Source organism: Cynocephalus volans, chromosome 10, assembly GCF_027409185.1.
Source record: "Cynocephalus volans isolate mCynVol1 chromosome 10, mCynVol1.pri, whole genome shotgun sequence".
NCBI classification, from domain to species: domain Eukaryota; kingdom Metazoa; phylum Chordata; class Mammalia; order Dermoptera; family Cynocephalidae; genus Cynocephalus; species Cynocephalus volans.
In genome coordinates, this window is record NC_084469.1 from 44,011,071 (window position 1) to 44,027,997 (window position 16,927).

Below are 16,927 nucleotides of genomic sequence, written 5' to 3' on the forward strand. Positions count from 1 at the left end.
TATATAGGATCCGAACCCGTGGCGGGAGCACTGCCGCGCTCCCAGCGCTGCACTCTCCCGAGTGCGCCATGGGGTCGGCCCATAAATCCAGAATTTGACCCTTCTCATCTGCCCCACTGTGGCCAGGCCCTGTCATTGCCTGCCCAGGCTAGTGCAGGCCCACCTTGCTGGTTTTCGTGCTCCTGCCCTGTTCTCATCACAGCAGCCCGTAGGGTAACGGTGAGGATCTAAGGGAGACCATGTCCCTCCTCTTCTCACAATACTGCAAGGACTCATCTCATTCACTGTAGAAATTCTCACAGTGGTGCATGAGGCCTTAGGGTGTGGCCCCTTGTCCCCTCTCTGCCCCCGTCTCTTCCCTGTTGCTCACCCCACTGCAGCCACACTAGCCTCTTGGCTATTCCTCCAAAATTCCAGCCTGGCTTCTGCCTCAGGGCCTTTGCACTTGCTGTTCCTTCCACCTGCACAGCTTTCCCCCCAGATATCTGCATGCCTCACTACCTTAGTCTTTCAAGTCTGTTCTCAAGTGTCCTCAGCTATGAGTTCCCTCACCACCCTGTGTAAAAACGCAGCTCCCCCCACACCCACCAGATTCTCCCAGCCCCTTTCCCTGGCTTTATTTATTTTTCCATAGCACACCCCTCCTGAATGTAACATACTATACCATTCACTTACTCATTCTGTTTCGTGTCTGTCTTGAAGCTAGAATGGATGCTTTGTCCTGTTCTTTGCTCTGAATCCTCAACACATAGGACAGTGCCTGACACATAGTAAATGCTCAGTAAATATTTACCAAGCCAATGGATGAATACTTCTGCCACACTCAAGTTGTGTGACCTTGGGCAAGTCAATTGTCTGGACCTCAGTTCCCAGTCTCTGAAATGGGGAGGGTAATGGTGGCAGGGAGGAAGATACATAGAGATTTGAAATTGCTGCCCCACTACTCAATAAATGTGTGGAATAGATGTTCAAACCTGGTCCACCTCTGACCCCGGGCCTGCAGACTTCCAGCCTGGGGGTTACCAGACCAGTGCTGAGCTTGAATGTAACTTCTGGGTCCCTGTGGTACCTGCCTGTCCTGGTGGATGCGGTCCATGCCCCTCTTCCCTTCCCCTTGTTCCCTCCCACCTGGGCGGCCCCTGGCTAACCCTGTCCCTGGTGGCCTGTCAGAGAGCCTTGTCCTTGGCTGCCCCCATTACCTGCACTCCGTTAGCCCCTGACTAGAGTCCCCAGACCTCTAACCCGCTTCCTCTCCAGCCTCCATGCCCAGCTCCTGTTTATTATTTAACCCTAGAATGGCGTCTGTACACAAATATTGCATGAGAGCAGCTATTCAGATAGTGCCAGGCAAACAAAAGGGCCAACCTGTCCAGGCTGAGGCTCTTCTGAGCACAGCCAGCCACACCTCACCAGGAAGCCACGGGCCCTTGAAGACCAGTAAACACCCCCATCCTGCCCCACAGAACTATCCCACCAGCCAAGCAAGGGGATCTCCTCACCCCTGGGGCAGGACTCACAGGGTGGAAGGTGGAGTCAGATCCCAGGGGAGCAGGAAGCCTGCCAGAAGGCAGTATCTATGGAGTACATGCCATGTGCTGGGGGCTGCCACCATGATCCCATGGAATCCTGCCAGGAGGGTCTGATGGAACTAGCAAAGGTTTGGGGGCCATGCAGACTTTAAGTTTGAATCTTGACACTGCCACTATTCATTCATTTGATAGGAACATATCGAATGGTGCCTACAATGTGTTCGGCACACATGAGCAAGACCTCTCTAGAAACTTAGAGGTAGGTGGGATTGGACTGGGTTTCTATGTGTCCTTGGCAAGTCTTTTGTGGGCTCTGAGCCTGGGTTTCTCCTCTTAGGGATGGGCAGATCCCGACCTTGGGGCATTGTCCTATGACCCTCTATGATAAGACCTCTGGAAGGGCCCTGGCCAAGCAGGGGTTTCAGTCCCTATTTGGCAGGTGTGAATGGCAGCCCTCCTGAATCTGAGCCTCTCTACCATACTGCCCCAGGACTGCTCCCCCAGAGCTCCAGGTAGGCCCTGGGGGGCTGAGAAACAAGAAAAAACCCTGGCCAGATGAAGGGCTCTGCTCTCCTTTGGGACAAGGCACCCTGCCACCATCCCATCCCTGTAGGACAGTTCCCCAGAATGTGAAGGGTAGTCACTGAGCAACCTTGGGTGAGTCATGTGACCTGTCCTGGCCCAGATGTACTCCATCCTCTACCCCCTTTGTCCTCCAAGAGGGCTGTTGATTCAAAGTAGAGAAACTCCAGGCTGAGTTAGACTCACAAGAGGAGGGCTTGGTTCAACCTCATTCATTCATTCATCCATTCAACAAATACTTATAGAATGTGTACCACGCACCATTCCAGATAAGGATATACCAAGGAGCAAACAGACAAACGTACCTAAAAAATACATAAATAGGTAAATTATATGGTACATTAGAAAGTGGGGAAGAGCATTCCAGGCAGAGGGACCAGCAAGTACAAAAGCCCTGGGTGAGAGTGTGCCTGGTGAATTCAAGAAACGGTGAGGGACAACATGGTGAGTGGTGGCAAGAGGGTGGGACATGAGGTCAGGGAGGGGGTGGGGACCTGATTATGTGAGGGTCTCGTCAGCCACCAGAAGGGCTTTTTCCTTCTTCTAATCACTCAGAAAATGGAGGTGGGGGAGGTGGTCTCCCCCCTCCAGGTGAAGGGGCACACACCACTGTCTTCATACTCCCCCTACCAGTCTTGGCCTTGTGGGTGGCTGCCTAGAGGAGGTAGGCTGAGTCAAGATGTGGCAGGGACAGTCTGGGCTGCGGAAAAGGGTCAGGAATCACTGTGACAGGGATTAAGGAGTCAGCCTATGGCTGGGTTGGCAGCCCCCAGCAGGGATTTGGGCTTTTCTGTTGCTAGCCTTAATGGTGCACACACTGGGCCTCTCCTGCTGGTTTCACCCAGCAGCCTCAGGACTGAGTGATCCTGATTCCCAGGCCAGATAATTGAAGATAAAAACTAAGCAGCCCTGCATTTTAAAGATGGGGAGACCAGAGCCCAAAGAGGAGCTGGTGCTGCCAAGGGCCTTAGGCATGCATTTATGATAGGCCTACTCTGTAGATAGTTGTGGAAGGGGCCAGCCCATGGGCGGCAACACTCAGGGGTCTGGGGAGACTGTAAGATGTTCCATGCCAGTGGTTCCCAAATCTGTCTGTAAAAATGCTGATTATTAGGCAGAGGGAACAGCCTGTGCAAGGGCTCTGGGCATTTGGATTAATTAGGTCTGGGCTAGAGCCCAGGAATCTGTTTTTTCAGTTTCCAGTAGGTTTGGGAGTGACTGTTCAAGCCACAAGGGTACTGGTGGCATCGGTACCACCAGGGCCTTCACAGCCTGCCGCTGGCCAGAGAGTGTTGGGCTGAGGAGGCAGTCAACGAGTGGGGGGAGATGTGCTGCCTGCTGCCTGCCTTCTCCAAGGAGGCCCCACCATGGTTCAGGGAAGGCACCCTACACCCACCTGGCACTTAATTATGGGTGGGAGTGGGGTGGGTGTAGGATGTATGGAGACTTTAGTATGGGCAGGGTGGGGGGTTAGTAGATGGGGAGAGGGGGTTGGGCCATCACTGAGCTGCAAAACCGTGTGATAGTCTTGGGTGTGCTTCTCCCTGCTTCAGAGCAGAGGCCTGAGTAGGAGGAAGTGGACCTGGGGGCTGAGGAGACAGACAGACTGGACAGACTGACCAGTGGGAGAAAGAGGGGCAAGCCAGGTTTGACACATCTGTGTGATCCCTGGTGTGGGTAATCTAGCGGATCGACGGACATGTGGATGGATAGAAAGGTGGGTGGATGGAGAGACAGATGAATGAATGAATGGATGGCTGCGTGGGCGGTGAGCGGCCTGAGGAGGCCTGGCCAGCAGAGCGCTCAATCACAGCCCCGGGGCTCAGCGCCCTGCCAGCTGCACAAAACCTCCCCTAGCGTGGTCGCCCGGGGCGCGTAACTACGTGCCCCCAGGGCTCTGGAACGGCTCCCATGATTACAGCTAAGAGAGGCCGCTGGGACAGGCCGCCCCTCAGCCGCGGGGGAACCTGGAGGCGCGGTCGGGCCCCAAGGTCCCTGATCCGCTCTTTGTCTCAGCTTAGTCCTCGGCTATCTCCGGGCTGTGGCCTGCCACTCTAGGCATCCCTCGTCTCTTGCTTCTGGGATTGGATCTCCGGGTCTCAGTCCCCGCTGCCCCCGGCCCGTAGGCGTCTTCGCCCGCCAGGCAGTGTCCCCCAAATCCTGTGCCTCTAGGGCCATGGGGCCAGCAAGTGACAGATCTCCAAGCTGCGTCTCTGGTGCGGCGAGGGGAGGCTCGGGATGAAGGCCCCCCTCTTCTCCTCTCCCCTGTCGCCCGCCCCCAGCTACTACGTGTCGCGCTACACCGCGACCCTAGCGCTGCTTGTTCGCGCCTTAAGCGGTTCTTCTGCGGCGATGTGATTCCGGACGCCACGAGAGCTAGCCCCCACCCACCAGGCCTCAGACCCGCACGCAGAGCACAGTCCCAGCAGCCACACACGACCGCCTGCAGACACACGCCACAGCCTCTCGCCAACCCACAGCCCCGCACAGGCGCACTGCCCCCTACATGCGCAGACCCAGAGCCCCACACAGCAGCAAGCCCACTGGCAAACAAGCACACAGGGACACACAACGCCCCTCCGAACACTCAGCCCCACGCCGGCACAATTACCTCCCACACACAATCCCACACAGGCGCAATTCCACCCACGCAGTACCCCACGCAGTCACACAACCCCCCTACAAACAATAGCACACAAACAACCCCACGCAGGCACCGCTTCACTCCATCCTGCCGAGACCCAGAAACATTCACAAGATCGTAACGAGAACGCCCCCCCGCACAAGCCCCGTGACATTCACACGTAGGACAGGCCAGAAATATACAGCCACACTGATACACACACGGACCTAAACGCACAGCCAAGCGCTCACCCGCGGGCTCGTAAGTCACTGGAAAAATATTAACGCGTTCCCTCCCTCCCGTTCCATCTGGCGCGTGCGCGCGCGCGTACACACAGGCACACTCTTGCACTCACACCCCCAAGTCCCTAAGCGCCTCGTAGCCTCGCAGCCGGTGACCCCGGGCCCCCGCGGCGAGAGCCACGGGAGCGTCTCCCGGCGCCCCCTCCTCCCGCTCCCCTCCCAAGCTCACCACTCCTCCCCCGCCTCCTCCCTCCCTGCCCCCTCCTCCCCTCCCCCGCGTCTGGGGCGCGGGCCGCGCGCAGCCAAGCCCCCTCGTCGCGCGCCCCTCCCCGCGCGCGCCCCGCGCCCGCATCGCGCTTGCCGAGTGGATGCGGCCACGGGGCCGTCTCTAATTACCTCCTGTCCCCCGGCGGCCCGTGAATAATGGCTACTGAGGGCTCTCGCAGGGACTGCTGAGAAGGAAACGCGGAGCGCGAGAGGCGCGGCGCGCGCGGGAGCGCGAGGGAGAGGAGCGAGCCCGGGGCCTCAGCGAGCCGCGGGCGGAGAGAAAGGAATCGTGCGAGCGCTCACATTTTTCTCTCCCAAGGATCTCATCTGGCCGTGGCGTCCTGCAAGAGGCAAGGGGGAGAGCGCGCGCGAGAGAAGGAGAAGCCGCGGGGGAAAGGGAAACGGCGAGACGCGCGACGCCGGCGCCCGGGAGACCCAGGAGGAGCCCGCAGGTATTGTTGGCGGCGGAGCTTTGTGTCTTCGGCGGGCCGTTCTGCGCGCGAGGGCTCCCAGAGTCCCCGGCCCGCCGCCGCGCTCAGCCCTGCGCGGAGCCCGGGGCTGCCGGCGGGGGTCGCCGCCCGCCGCGCCGCGAGCTTGGCTGGAGTTGCGGATTTGCCTGTTTGGGGGTTTTCCACGCCGGTTGAGTGGACCGGTCTCAGGAGAAGGAATTTCTTTCCTTCTTTCCTTCTTTCTTTCTTTCTTTCTTTTTTTGGCCGCAGTTTGGTTGTACTGGGGATTCCTCTCTCTCCGTTCCGTCACAATGCGTGGCGCCGGCAGAAGGCCGGTCTCAGAGGGGGCTGAGATGGCGGGGCTGGTGGCCGCGAACCGGGAGGTGAGGGATGTTGGAAAAGGAAGGAGTTCTGTTCAAGTTCGCCATCTGCGCCCCGGAGCTGGTCGGGCCGGAGAGGGCCGTCCGCTCGCCCGGTCCTGTTCCGGGCAACCGGTGGGAAACTTCCCGGGAGCGCGGCGTCCCGGGGGACTCGGCGCCTTCGGGCGCTTCCTCCGGCCGCCGCGGCCCCTTCTCGCCGCCCGCGAACCCTTAAGGTCGCACTCTCCCCACCCCCGCCTTCCTCTCTCCACATCCCCCCCGCCCCCGGCGGCTTCCGGATCTGGACGGAGCTGGAGAAGCCGCTTCAAACACTTCCCCTGGAGCCCCCTCCCCACTCTCCGCGCCAGAGCCTGCCCTGTAGCCCCCCGCCTCACGCACGGCCGAGTGGCCAGGCTGACAATGAAATCTCGCGCCTCTGTCGGGGTGGGGGGTGGGTGTAGCTCAGTCTCTCCCGGGGCTGCTGACCCTGGGCCCCGGGCAGGGGGAGGGGGGCTCTCGGGGGAGGGGCTTGTTTGGGTTAGAGACCTTGACGGGGGGTGGCGCCGGGGCGGGGTGCGCGACGGAGGCGAGAGGCTTGGGTTTGCTGCCGGGGGTCGTGGATGCTAGCCCCTCTTGGGCTTGGCAGTGGCTGGTGACTTCAGGCACGTCGAGGGCCCCTCTACGCTCAGCCGCCTCCCCTCCTGTACAATGCGGGCTGAGAGAGGTGATCCCGAGGGTGATGTGCTTGTGTGACGAAGTGTTTGTCTCCTGCGATCCACAGCAGACACTGCTCCGGTGACCCGGAGATCCGGACGTCTCGCCCCCTCCCTCAGGGGCTGGAGGGACAAGATGACGGGAGGGGGTGGGGGCGGGGGGAGTGGTGGGAACTTCTTCATTTTCCACTGGGGCCCTGGGAAGGGAGTGCCAGCCCAGAGAATTTCTGGGGACCGCAGCCCTGAGGGGGGAGCCCAATTCACAGGGGGCTGCTGGGTCAGAGGCTTCTCAGCACTCAAAGCCCCCAGATCCTTTTGCTCCTTGGGGGGGTGGGGAGTAGAGGGAGGGCTGGAAGGGGTGAAGAGCTGGCTGGGTAGGGGTTGGGGGAGACGGGGAGCCCATGAAGATCAGCCTTAATTGGATTCCGCGAGCAGCAAAAGCACTAGAGATGCCTCCTCTCCTTTCTCTTCCTGGGGTAAAATGCCAGGCCCAGAGACCCCCAAGCTGGCAACCCAGGCAGGTGAAGGCAATTCCTCTTCCTTACAGAAAGGATTCCTGGGGGAGAGGAGAGGCACCTTTGGGAGGGGGAGGGCTGGACTGTTTTCAGGCTGTTCTGTTGCCTGGTCCAGGAATAGAAAGAGTTAACCCTCTCCCAGTAATCTATCAGCCCCCACACAGCAGGGACACATTGTTGGACCCTCTGACATGCTAACAGCGTGACACTGGCTGACAGGAGCTAGCAGATTCCAGACTCTGCACTCCCCCTTTTCAGCCAGACAGGACCTGGCTGGGTGGTGCCTTGTTCAGGGACCTTGGGGCAGGCAGAATTCAGAGCCCAGAGGGTCACACAGTTAAGCAGTGGCCTTGTGGTCCAGAAGGAGAAGGGGTTACAAGCCAGGGCCACCAGGAACTGGAAAGGGGGTTACCACGGGGGCCAGGGTGGAGAGAAAGGGGAGGCCCTTTCTTTGCCCAGGCTGGGGAGGCTCCTGAGCCGGCTGGTTTCTGCCCAAACCTTTGCCCTGCTCCCCACTCCCACCCTCCCCGCCCACTGCTGAATGCCTGGCCGGTGAGTTTCTGACCCATAGGTTGAACTGAGACCCTAGCAGGTGAGGGCAGGACTGTAACCCGCAGGATTCAGTGCTGCTCTCTCCTCGCCTGCCACAGCTCAAGACCTTTAGTGTAGAGTTATCTGTGGGGCTGCCTTCCCTCCCCTGGACCATGAGTTTCTATTTCCTGTGAGTGTGCACTGTTTCCTTCAGATCTTAGAGCCCCCAGGGCCTGGCACTGGGCAGACACTTGGTGTCCTGTGTTTGGCTGGACAAACAGAAGTGAATGAATCAGTGATGAATGAATGAATGAATGAAAGAGGGAAGTTTCTCAGTTGGAGACGTCTGGTCATTGTTTTTAAAAAAAACCTTTTCAATATATACATTTTATTTATTTATTTATTTATTTATAGCTGCTGGCTGGTAAATATATACATTTTAAAATATGGTTCACAGGAAATCTGAAAAGTAGGGAAAAATAAACAAAAAAAGCTTATTGACAGTCTTAACAGGCTCTGACAATGTTAATATTGTGATGTAGTTCTTCCCAGTCCTTTTCGACTTGGTGGTTGGTTTGTTTTTTAAGGACTTTGTCGTCACTGCCATATTCAGATGTATATCCTGCTGGCGTGGCTGGCGATATCTTCATAAACACCATGGTTAATGTCTGCAGTCTTTTCCAATCGAGTGGATGTACCATAATTTACTTAATATTCCCCTTTTGTTCAACATTCTGGGTGTTCTCAATGAATGATGTAGTGGCTATATTTTGTGTTGAGAGCCTTTTTCGATGTTTGAGATGATTTTCTCAAAATGACGCTGCTGATGCCAAAGGCTCTGACATGCTTGCCGTGGAAGAAACAGGCTTTTTTAGTTTCCCCTGGATAAGTGGGACACTGTTCTCCTTCCTTCCCCACAATCTAGAACCTTCCACCAGAGCCAAAAGGAGCCTTGGCAACGAATTACCTGTCTGTCCCCTCTCCTTCGACAGAAGAGGAAACCAGAGCCCAGAGAGGGGAAGTGAGTCCCAAGGTCACACAGTAATGGCTGAGCCATGCAGTAGCCCGGAACTGGCTACTGATCTGCCCTTTTGGTTTTTGCATCTGGGAAGGGTCCCTGGGAGGTTCTTTAGGATGACCTTGCCCGTTTCACAGGTGGGGGAACTGAGACCCCAAGCACGGAGAAGCACCCAGCTTGTCCCTGGTGTCACCAGCAGGCACCAGGCAGACTCCTCGGCCTTTCCTTTGTCGTGCACACTGGCTGTGTTCATGGGATCTAGGCCACCCCAATCACCAGCCTGTAGTTGGCCGGCAGTGGGCCCCCTGTTGCCCCTCCTCACAACTCCCCTTTCCTCTTCACTATCCCGTTTTCCAGAAGGAAAAGCTGAGGTTCTAAAGCTTGTGCAGTGAGAGGAGTGACCCTGCAGATTTCAGGAGACTCGGTGGTTGTGCCTCTGCCCCTGTGCCTTGGTTTACTTGTCCAGAGACCTCGCTGTGGATCTGTTCAGGAGCTGGGGCAGGTGTTGGCACAGATATGTGGCAAGGGGAGGACAGGGTACATCTTAAATTCTCCCCCTGGCCTGAGATTGACCCCAGGAGGCCCCCCGGGGAGGAGGGGAGAGGGGAGGAGAGAAGGAAGAAGGGGGTTAGAGAAGGGGGAAGGGAGGTGGAAGAAGAAAGTGGGGGAAGGAAAAAGTAGGAAACAGAGAAGAAAGGATGTGTGTAAAATGAAGACAGAAAAGAGAAAGCCCCCGCCCCTGCTCCATGGATCTTACTGGGCACCCAGAGGAGAGGCTGGGGGACATTGCCGCCAGTGGGGATGTCGGGGTTGGCCAGTGCTGGGCCTCATGGGGCAGGCTGTGCAGGCCTGAGGGGAGGAATAGCCGTTTGAGTCCCAGAGGTGGGAGGCTCTGGGGGTCAGGAGGACCCAGAGCAGGTGGGTGTCAGGGAGGCAAGACCTGGGGTGGTGGCTTCTCTGTTCACAGGTGGCAGGGCACTGCCAGGTTGGGGGCTTAGGGGTGCTTGTGGGGGAGCAAAGTAATCGGGGCTCTGTCTCCCCATCAGAGGACAGGGACTTTCTGTTCCCTCCTCTGCCAGAATGCCAACTGTTGAGGTTAAAGGAAACCCTGCCACGAGTGTGGGTATTTGGGCATTTCTGTGATGTCTCTGTGCTAGATGCACCACCATGGGTGAGTGCACATCTGTGTGTGTGCGTTTGATGTGTCTGGGTGTGTTCATCTGTGGTGTCTGTTTTTGTAATGTGTTTGTGTGTGTGCACATCTGTGTGTGCTCTGATCCTGTTTGTCTATTTCTTAAGGGGTCTGTGTGCCTTCCAGCTTGGGCACGTGTTGTGCATGCATGCCTGTGTGTGTGTATCCCTGTGTGTGCTCTGTTTGTGGGTGTGTGCGTGTGTTCATGAGTCTCTGATCCCATTTGTGCATTTCGGGGGTGGAGGAGAGTAGGAGAGTGTTCTCCCGAGCTTGGGCATGTGTGTGTTGGTGTGTGTGCTGGTCTGTGTGTGAGAACACACACTTTCCTCCTTATTGCCCAAAGAGGGATCCAGGCATCAGGCTTTTGTGCTGCTCTCAAATTTGCAGCTGGGTGGGTGACGGGGGGGTGGCCTTCGACTGGGAGGGGTGGGGTGGGGGAGGCAAAGAAAATCTTAAAAGACTGTCTTCCCTCTGGTCTCCAAGGAGATCAGCCTGTGAAATGATCCGCACGTTAATTAAAAACGATTATATCCTGATTGAGCCATTCCTGCTCACATCCCCCAGCCGGGGAGAGGGTGAGGCTGAGATCAGAGGATGCAGAATGGGACAGGGTCCAACCTCAGGGCACAGCCAGGTGGAGCCCCAGCTCACCAGGGGGAGCAGAGGCTAAGGGGGGAGCAAATGGCAAGGTGTTTAGGGGCATGTGCCTGAGGCAGATTTGCACTTCTCTTTTGAATTTTAAGGACTCTCTGTAGGTGGTGGTCTCTGAGGTCCCAGGAGCTGGGTGGCAGCCACCCTGGCCCCTTGCATCTCTATTCATATATTGGGCACTGGGCCTCTTGTTTGCACAGATCCCACAAGTCAGTGTTTATGGTTCCGGTTTTACGGAGAAGCGACGTGTTTGTGGTCATGCAGTCAGAAGTTGGGAACCCTAGACTGGACCCAGTTCTCTGACCCCAAGGCCCAGACCCCTTTGTAGCTCCCAGCTGCCCCCAGGCTCCCACCATGAACCCCTACCTCTGCCGGACCCCTGGGAAGCTGGGGCCCCCAAGAACAAGCATTCTCATCCTCCATGGCACCCTTGGGATTGTTCCTTTCTGGGGTCTGAGCTGCACAGGGCAGAGGGCTGTGATGTCTACTCGTGGGGAACTGGTTGACTCACTGGCCAGGGCAGCTCTGGTCTGATTCCTGCCACCTTCACCAACCTGGGCAGGGCCTGCCCCCGCCCCTACTCTTACCCTTGAGCTGGCTGATGATTCTGCAGCAGACCAGCCACAAGTACCCCAGGGGGCCTGCGGGCTCTGTGTATCCACATTCCTGGGGATGTGCACCAAGCCTTTCCTGGAATGCTCTGGGCCTGGTCACGCCTCGCCTCGCCTGATTATCTCACCTCTAGTCAGCCCATAAAGACCGCAGTGGTAGAAAGTGGTAGTAGTGGTAACCCTTCTCCTCCACCCCAGCATCACGTGTTGCTGGGGTTCATAAGAGTGACCAGTGCTTGGACAAACCATTCACCTAGGCAGTTGTGGGGACCTGGCTCCCTGCCAAACGTTTGCCCACCATACACGCTCATTAGCTGCCTCTGTGTGCCCAGGCCCAGCTTCTCTGAGAGGTGGAGACCCGCTGTAGGTCAGCCACTCCCAGAAGCAAGCTGGATCATTGTCCCCGAGCAAGGGCTTCTCCTGCTTCTTTGAACCTCATTTTCCCCTTTGTGCAGTGGGGATCATAGCTTTTTCCTGAGAGGACTGTCAGGAGAGAAAAGAAAATCAGGTCAAGTTTGTTCAGGTGCCTGGCAGCAGCCAGATGCACAAAGGGGGTCATTTGTGTATCTGTCCATCCGTTCAGGGTACCTGTGTGTCGTCACAGCAGGGGTCTTGGATTTGCTGGCTTCTGGGGAGGGAGACATGCTGTAATCCTTCAGTGCTTTCTAGGAGACAGTCTGTGGTTCAGATGACCGTCATCTCAGTATGAGCCTCCAGGGGGCTAAGACGTTCATTGGTTTCACCTGAGGCTACATTATCAAAGACAGAGTGTCTGGGAAAAGGGAGGGAAATGTTCCTGCTGGACTGGGTCTGAATGAGATTTGCTAGACGTGATCCCACATTGTTAGGGGAAACTTGACCAAGGGGAGGGTTCAGGAATCAGAAGTAGTGTCATGAGAAATCAGAGGGGCAGATAGGATGGGAAAAGTCAGCATCCACCTAAAAGTCAACATCCACCTGTTTCCCAAGGGCAGAACTAGGAGAGAGGTGGACATCCCGGAAGAGCCCTTCACACTGAAGCAGGGTCATCCCTGCGAGGTGCCACCTCTCAGGAGCAGTTTTTATGACCTTGGTATCTTCCTTCCTGCTAAACATCTGCTTCTTGCCTTTCCCAGGGCCTGAAATGCCTCCATTCATCACTGCCAAGGGTCAGAGCATCGAAGGCCTTGCCTAAAATGCAAACGTGTTACCTTGGAGGAGTGATCAGAAGATGAACTCATGTGCATAATGCAGGGGCCACCAACCCCTAGGCCCCCCCAGAACCAGGCAGGCAATGCTGTTGAGGATGTGGAGGCCACCTGGTTCTCATGAGGCGCAGCAGCTTGGCTCTGCCAGGGTGGCATATGCAGATGCAGCCCAGGGTGCTTGTCACCCACTTGCTTGGGAACCAGGATTCAGATGTTTATATGACATCTCCTGGTTTGTATATGTTGTCACCTAGTTCAGCAACCCACCTATTGGCCAGATTCAGACCCCAGGGCACCTGTTTGCAGCCTCTCAGCTTCATTGCTGTTACCCAGAGGTCACTGTGACTGTCTTGCAGTACAGGTGAGGCAGGGATGGTGAAGCTGGGGCCCCCACAGGGGAGCTCCCTTACCCCGGTCTAGGCCAAGAAGGCCTGGCAGGGCTGTGGTTTCAGATGAGGTGCTGTCTAAAGGCCCAGGACAAGGCTTTGACGGCCCAGGAGAGGCAGGCAGAAGAGCTGGAGCAGGGCTTTCCAGGGGCGGCACAGGGGAAGAGAGGCAGGGGGAGAAGCTTTGCCGGTGCCACCCTGCTGTGGGTGCCCTGGCCACAGGGGCCCGACTGTGGGCCCACATCCCAGAGCTTTGGGCCGGAGCCGCTGAGTGGCAGTGGTACAGGCGGTGCCTGAGGAGGCAGGCTCTGCAGGCCCTGAGAACTGTCAGGGCAGAAGGCGCGGTGCTAGCTTCACGTACTTCTCACACGCACTGGCCCTCATTAGCAGTCTTAGAGTGAGGATGTGGGAGCAGAGGTGTCACACACGGGGTATCGGGAACGCCTGCCCCATGCTTGGGCTCACCTGGCCCTCCTGTGTATCTGATCCATACCTTGTTTTACGGGTCACGTTTCATTTCTTTCAGCAATTGCTGACAGCCCATGGGTGGGCCTGGCCGAGAGGCTCTGCCCAAGGAGAGTCGGGGTGGGCATCCTGGAGGAAAGGACATGGGCCTGGGGACTTGAATTTTACTACAGAAGGAAGGGCTTTGGTGCAGATACCGCATGCCCAGAAGCCGGGGGCATGAAAAGGATGCGTGTGTGTGTGTGTGGACTATAAGCATTTCCAGAAGGTCAGAAGGGGCGAGCAGGGGAGGCAGAGGCTGCAAAGGAGTCTGGGCCTTGACAGCTGCTAAGGGTTTCATCCTGATGGCAGTGGGAAAAGAAGGGGGCTCCGGGCAGGGAGCGCGGCTGGAGCAAAGGCTTGGAGGTGGCAGCGCACAGGCTGGTGAAGAGGGAAGCCCAGGAGGATCAGAAGAGGCCCTGGGTGGGGTTGCCAGTTCCCCATTCCAGGCCTCAGTTACCTCTCTGAGAAGTCCCGAGTCCTCCAGTTCTGACAGGTGCAGTGTGCACTGGACATGAGTGCCCCTTCCTCACGTTGCCCCTCTCAGCCTCCCTCCCACAGAGCTGCCTGCGGGCCTGGAGCAACAGGGGCCTGACCCTGCTTCCGAGCTCCTGCCTAAGCCTAGAGCAGCGTGGCCCAGCCCTGCAGCCCCATCACCGAGCACTGGGAGGGATTGGTAAGTCTCGGCTGGGGAAGGAGGTGGCAGTTCTCGGGGACAGACAATTAAAGCCCAGCAGATTATAATTCCCTAAAAGAAAGTTGAGTGCAGGGAGGCAGGAGCAGCACCCAGAGCCTTGGCAAGGGCCCAGGAGAGGGCCAGGGGAGGAACAGCCGGGAGGTTGAGGGGAGGGCAGCCTGGGATCCTGTCTCTCAGAGCTGCCTCTTGGTGAGGCCTCCCTGCCGGTGGAAGGTTCCTGCCATCCCCGTTTTGCAGGTGAAGAAACCAAGGCTTGGAGAGGTCAGGCAGCTCTGGTTCAAAGTCCTGTGGGCCACTAAGAAGCTGGGCTTACAGATAAGCTTTGCCCTCCTTGCTGGCTGTTTGGGGGTGGGCATGCTTAACTCAGAGGGGGCTATCTGATGTTGGAGTCCTGGGCAAGCAACAGGCCCGAAGCAGAGAAGGGTTTGAGCAGGGCAGACCTTCCTAGGACCCCTCATGACGCTCCCCATGTTTGTGGTCTTCCATTTGGGGGAGGGGCTGGGATCCCTGGTCACACTGGGGCGACTGGAGGGAGTTGGCCACCCAGCGCCTTGGGCTGACTGTGCCATCCACGCACTCACCTGCTGTGTGATGCGAGCAAGTGATACCCATCTCTGGGTGTCTCCTCATCTGTAAAGGGCACAAATTCTCCCAGGGTTCCTTGTAGCCTTAACAGTGTGATTGGCTGCGGCAGGCAGACCCTGACAGGGAAGGGAACCAACCTTTAAGAGTCCTCCCTCCCTCGTTCATCTTGCAGATCCCACTGAGCCCATTCTCATGCAGGGGCTTCCACACTCCTGTCATCACCTGCCACTGGAGGTGGGCTCGATTAGCATCCCCATTTGACAGAAGGGCACACCAAGGCCCAAAGAGGCTACTGCCACCCGACAGCCAGCCACCTCCTCGCCACTGACCACATGCTTTATGCCGTCCTGCTGCCCAGCTTTTCTCATGCTGGTGCCCTGGGTCCTGCCCCAAAGGCCCTCACTTTCCCACCCCCGTGCAGAGCCTGTCCCATCCTCTGAGCAGATCTCCTGTCTTCCACAGAGAGGCGGGGGAGACCAGGCCTTGAGAACTCAGGCCAGAGGTTGTCCGCTGCTGCTGCCCTCAGGTTTGTAAAATAACATCAGATTTCACATAAAAATCCTACTTTTTGCTTCTCTTTAAAAAATCAGCAGGTTGACAGCACTGGTCTCACAGGACAGAGCTGAGAGGGGTCTGCCACCTCCCAACAGGGTCCGAGCCACCCGGTTCCCTGCAGTCCCCCTCACATGCCTGTTGGCCTCGGGCACTCAGTCGAGCTCGCCACCTCTGTTTAGACTTGGGTTCCAATCCTGCACTCTGGCTTTCTCTTTGAAGCTCATCTATTAAATGTCAAAACTGAGGACCTGATTCCAAACTGGGTCTCAAAGGTGTTTTCCAGGAATTCTCTAGGCCAAAAAAAACCCCTAAAAACAGCAAAGGGTACACTGGGTGGGGGTACTGCCTGGGGAAAGACAAGGGGTTGTGAAGGGCACAGAATGCTTGGGGGATAACAGGGATAATATCATGTTCTCTTTGCCTCTTAAATACTTGGTTGGCAAAGCCCGAATGCTAACACCCGCCGGATTCTGCTTGTTCTATAACATGATTCATTCATTCCAATCGTTCATATAACCCTCAGCATCCCTGCGAGAGTACCATCATGGGGGCTTTTGTGCTCATTTTTAGCAGCAAGAAAACAAGAGCTCAGAGAGGTAAGGTGACATGTCCCAGTAAGAGTGGGACTCTGACAAGGACTCCTGCTCCTGACTCCTCGTCCAGTGCTCATTCCGATCTAAGAGACTGGAAAAATTGGCTGTTAGGTGAGCTGCTTTCTCCCGTGCATTTTTAAAAACTCTCTTTTAGTTAATATGCGGGAGGGATTTCGATGTTCTCGTACATAACCTTTTGCTGAAGCGACAATGTGCGATGAAAGGGTCCCAGGAGAGCCAGTGTAATTTGGGCTGTGAGGGACGAGAATACCAATGCAGAGCCTCTCCAGGAGGCCCAGCTGCTCGGGAGCAGGAGACCTGGGGTGCCGAGTCCTGGCCTGAGCTCGCTGCCATCTCGAACCCAGGGACCATGTGTTCATTCAGATTCACATTCGACTATTTTGGTTTTCTTTTTTTTCTTACATTTTTGGGTGAGAATCTTGCTTCCTAGAGGAGGGAGATCTAGGCAGAGAGAAAACAAGACTCCAGGCCCTGGAGGGATGGAGAAGGGGGGGGTGAGGGACAGAAGGACAGATGTTGAAGCCCCGTTTCTAGGCAAGAGCTGGCTGGTTGGGGGTGTCAGGCAAAGGGGCCCACGCTGAGGGTGAATTGAAGGGCATGTTCAAGCTCTATTCTCATCTGTCCTTGGCCTCAAAGGATCAAAAAGGGGGGCTTGGGAGGTTCCAGTTAATTGAGGCTGGTTCTAAATTGGGAGGCTTAATAAATGGTAATTATCTTCCCGTGGGAGCAGACCAGGCTAAGCAATGCCACTGGGAGCAGAGATCTTGGAGACCAGAGCCCCTTTCCCCTTCCACTCCCCTAGAGGCTCTGAGAACTTCTACCCGCAGAGGTGTCAGGGACAGGCCTGGTGCAGCCCAAGGGGCCCATCTCCTCCCTTCCCTGTGTGCAGGTCAGAGTGTGTAGGTGTGTTACATGTCCCCCTGTATGTCTGCACGGGAGCTCCCTGGACGCGCACAGGGGTACGTCTGTATGCCTGCGAGTTTGTGTCCATGTCTAAGTGTGTGCACGTGTGTGCTGGTACCAGCTCACCCTCCGCTCAGCTGCCTCCTGGTTGTGTGGGTGGAGGTGACATAGCAAGGTTTCTGTTCCACCTAAAGAAGAGCTATCTATCATTTGG

The 16,927-nt window shown here is 56.8% G+C and overlaps 1 protein-coding gene across 1 annotated transcript in view; it reads left to right on the forward strand.

The window, feature by feature from the left end:
- The window catches only part of RAI1 (retinoic acid induced 1), a 117,409-nt gene that overhangs the window by 33,217 nt on the left and 67,265 nt on the right, over nt 1-16,927 (forward strand). Inside the window, exon 2 of the mRNA XM_063111662.1 lies at nt 5,563-5,695. The gene's annotated coding sequence lies outside the window, so the exon portion shown is untranslated. The remainder of the gene's footprint in view (nt 1-5,562; nt 5,696-16,927) is intronic.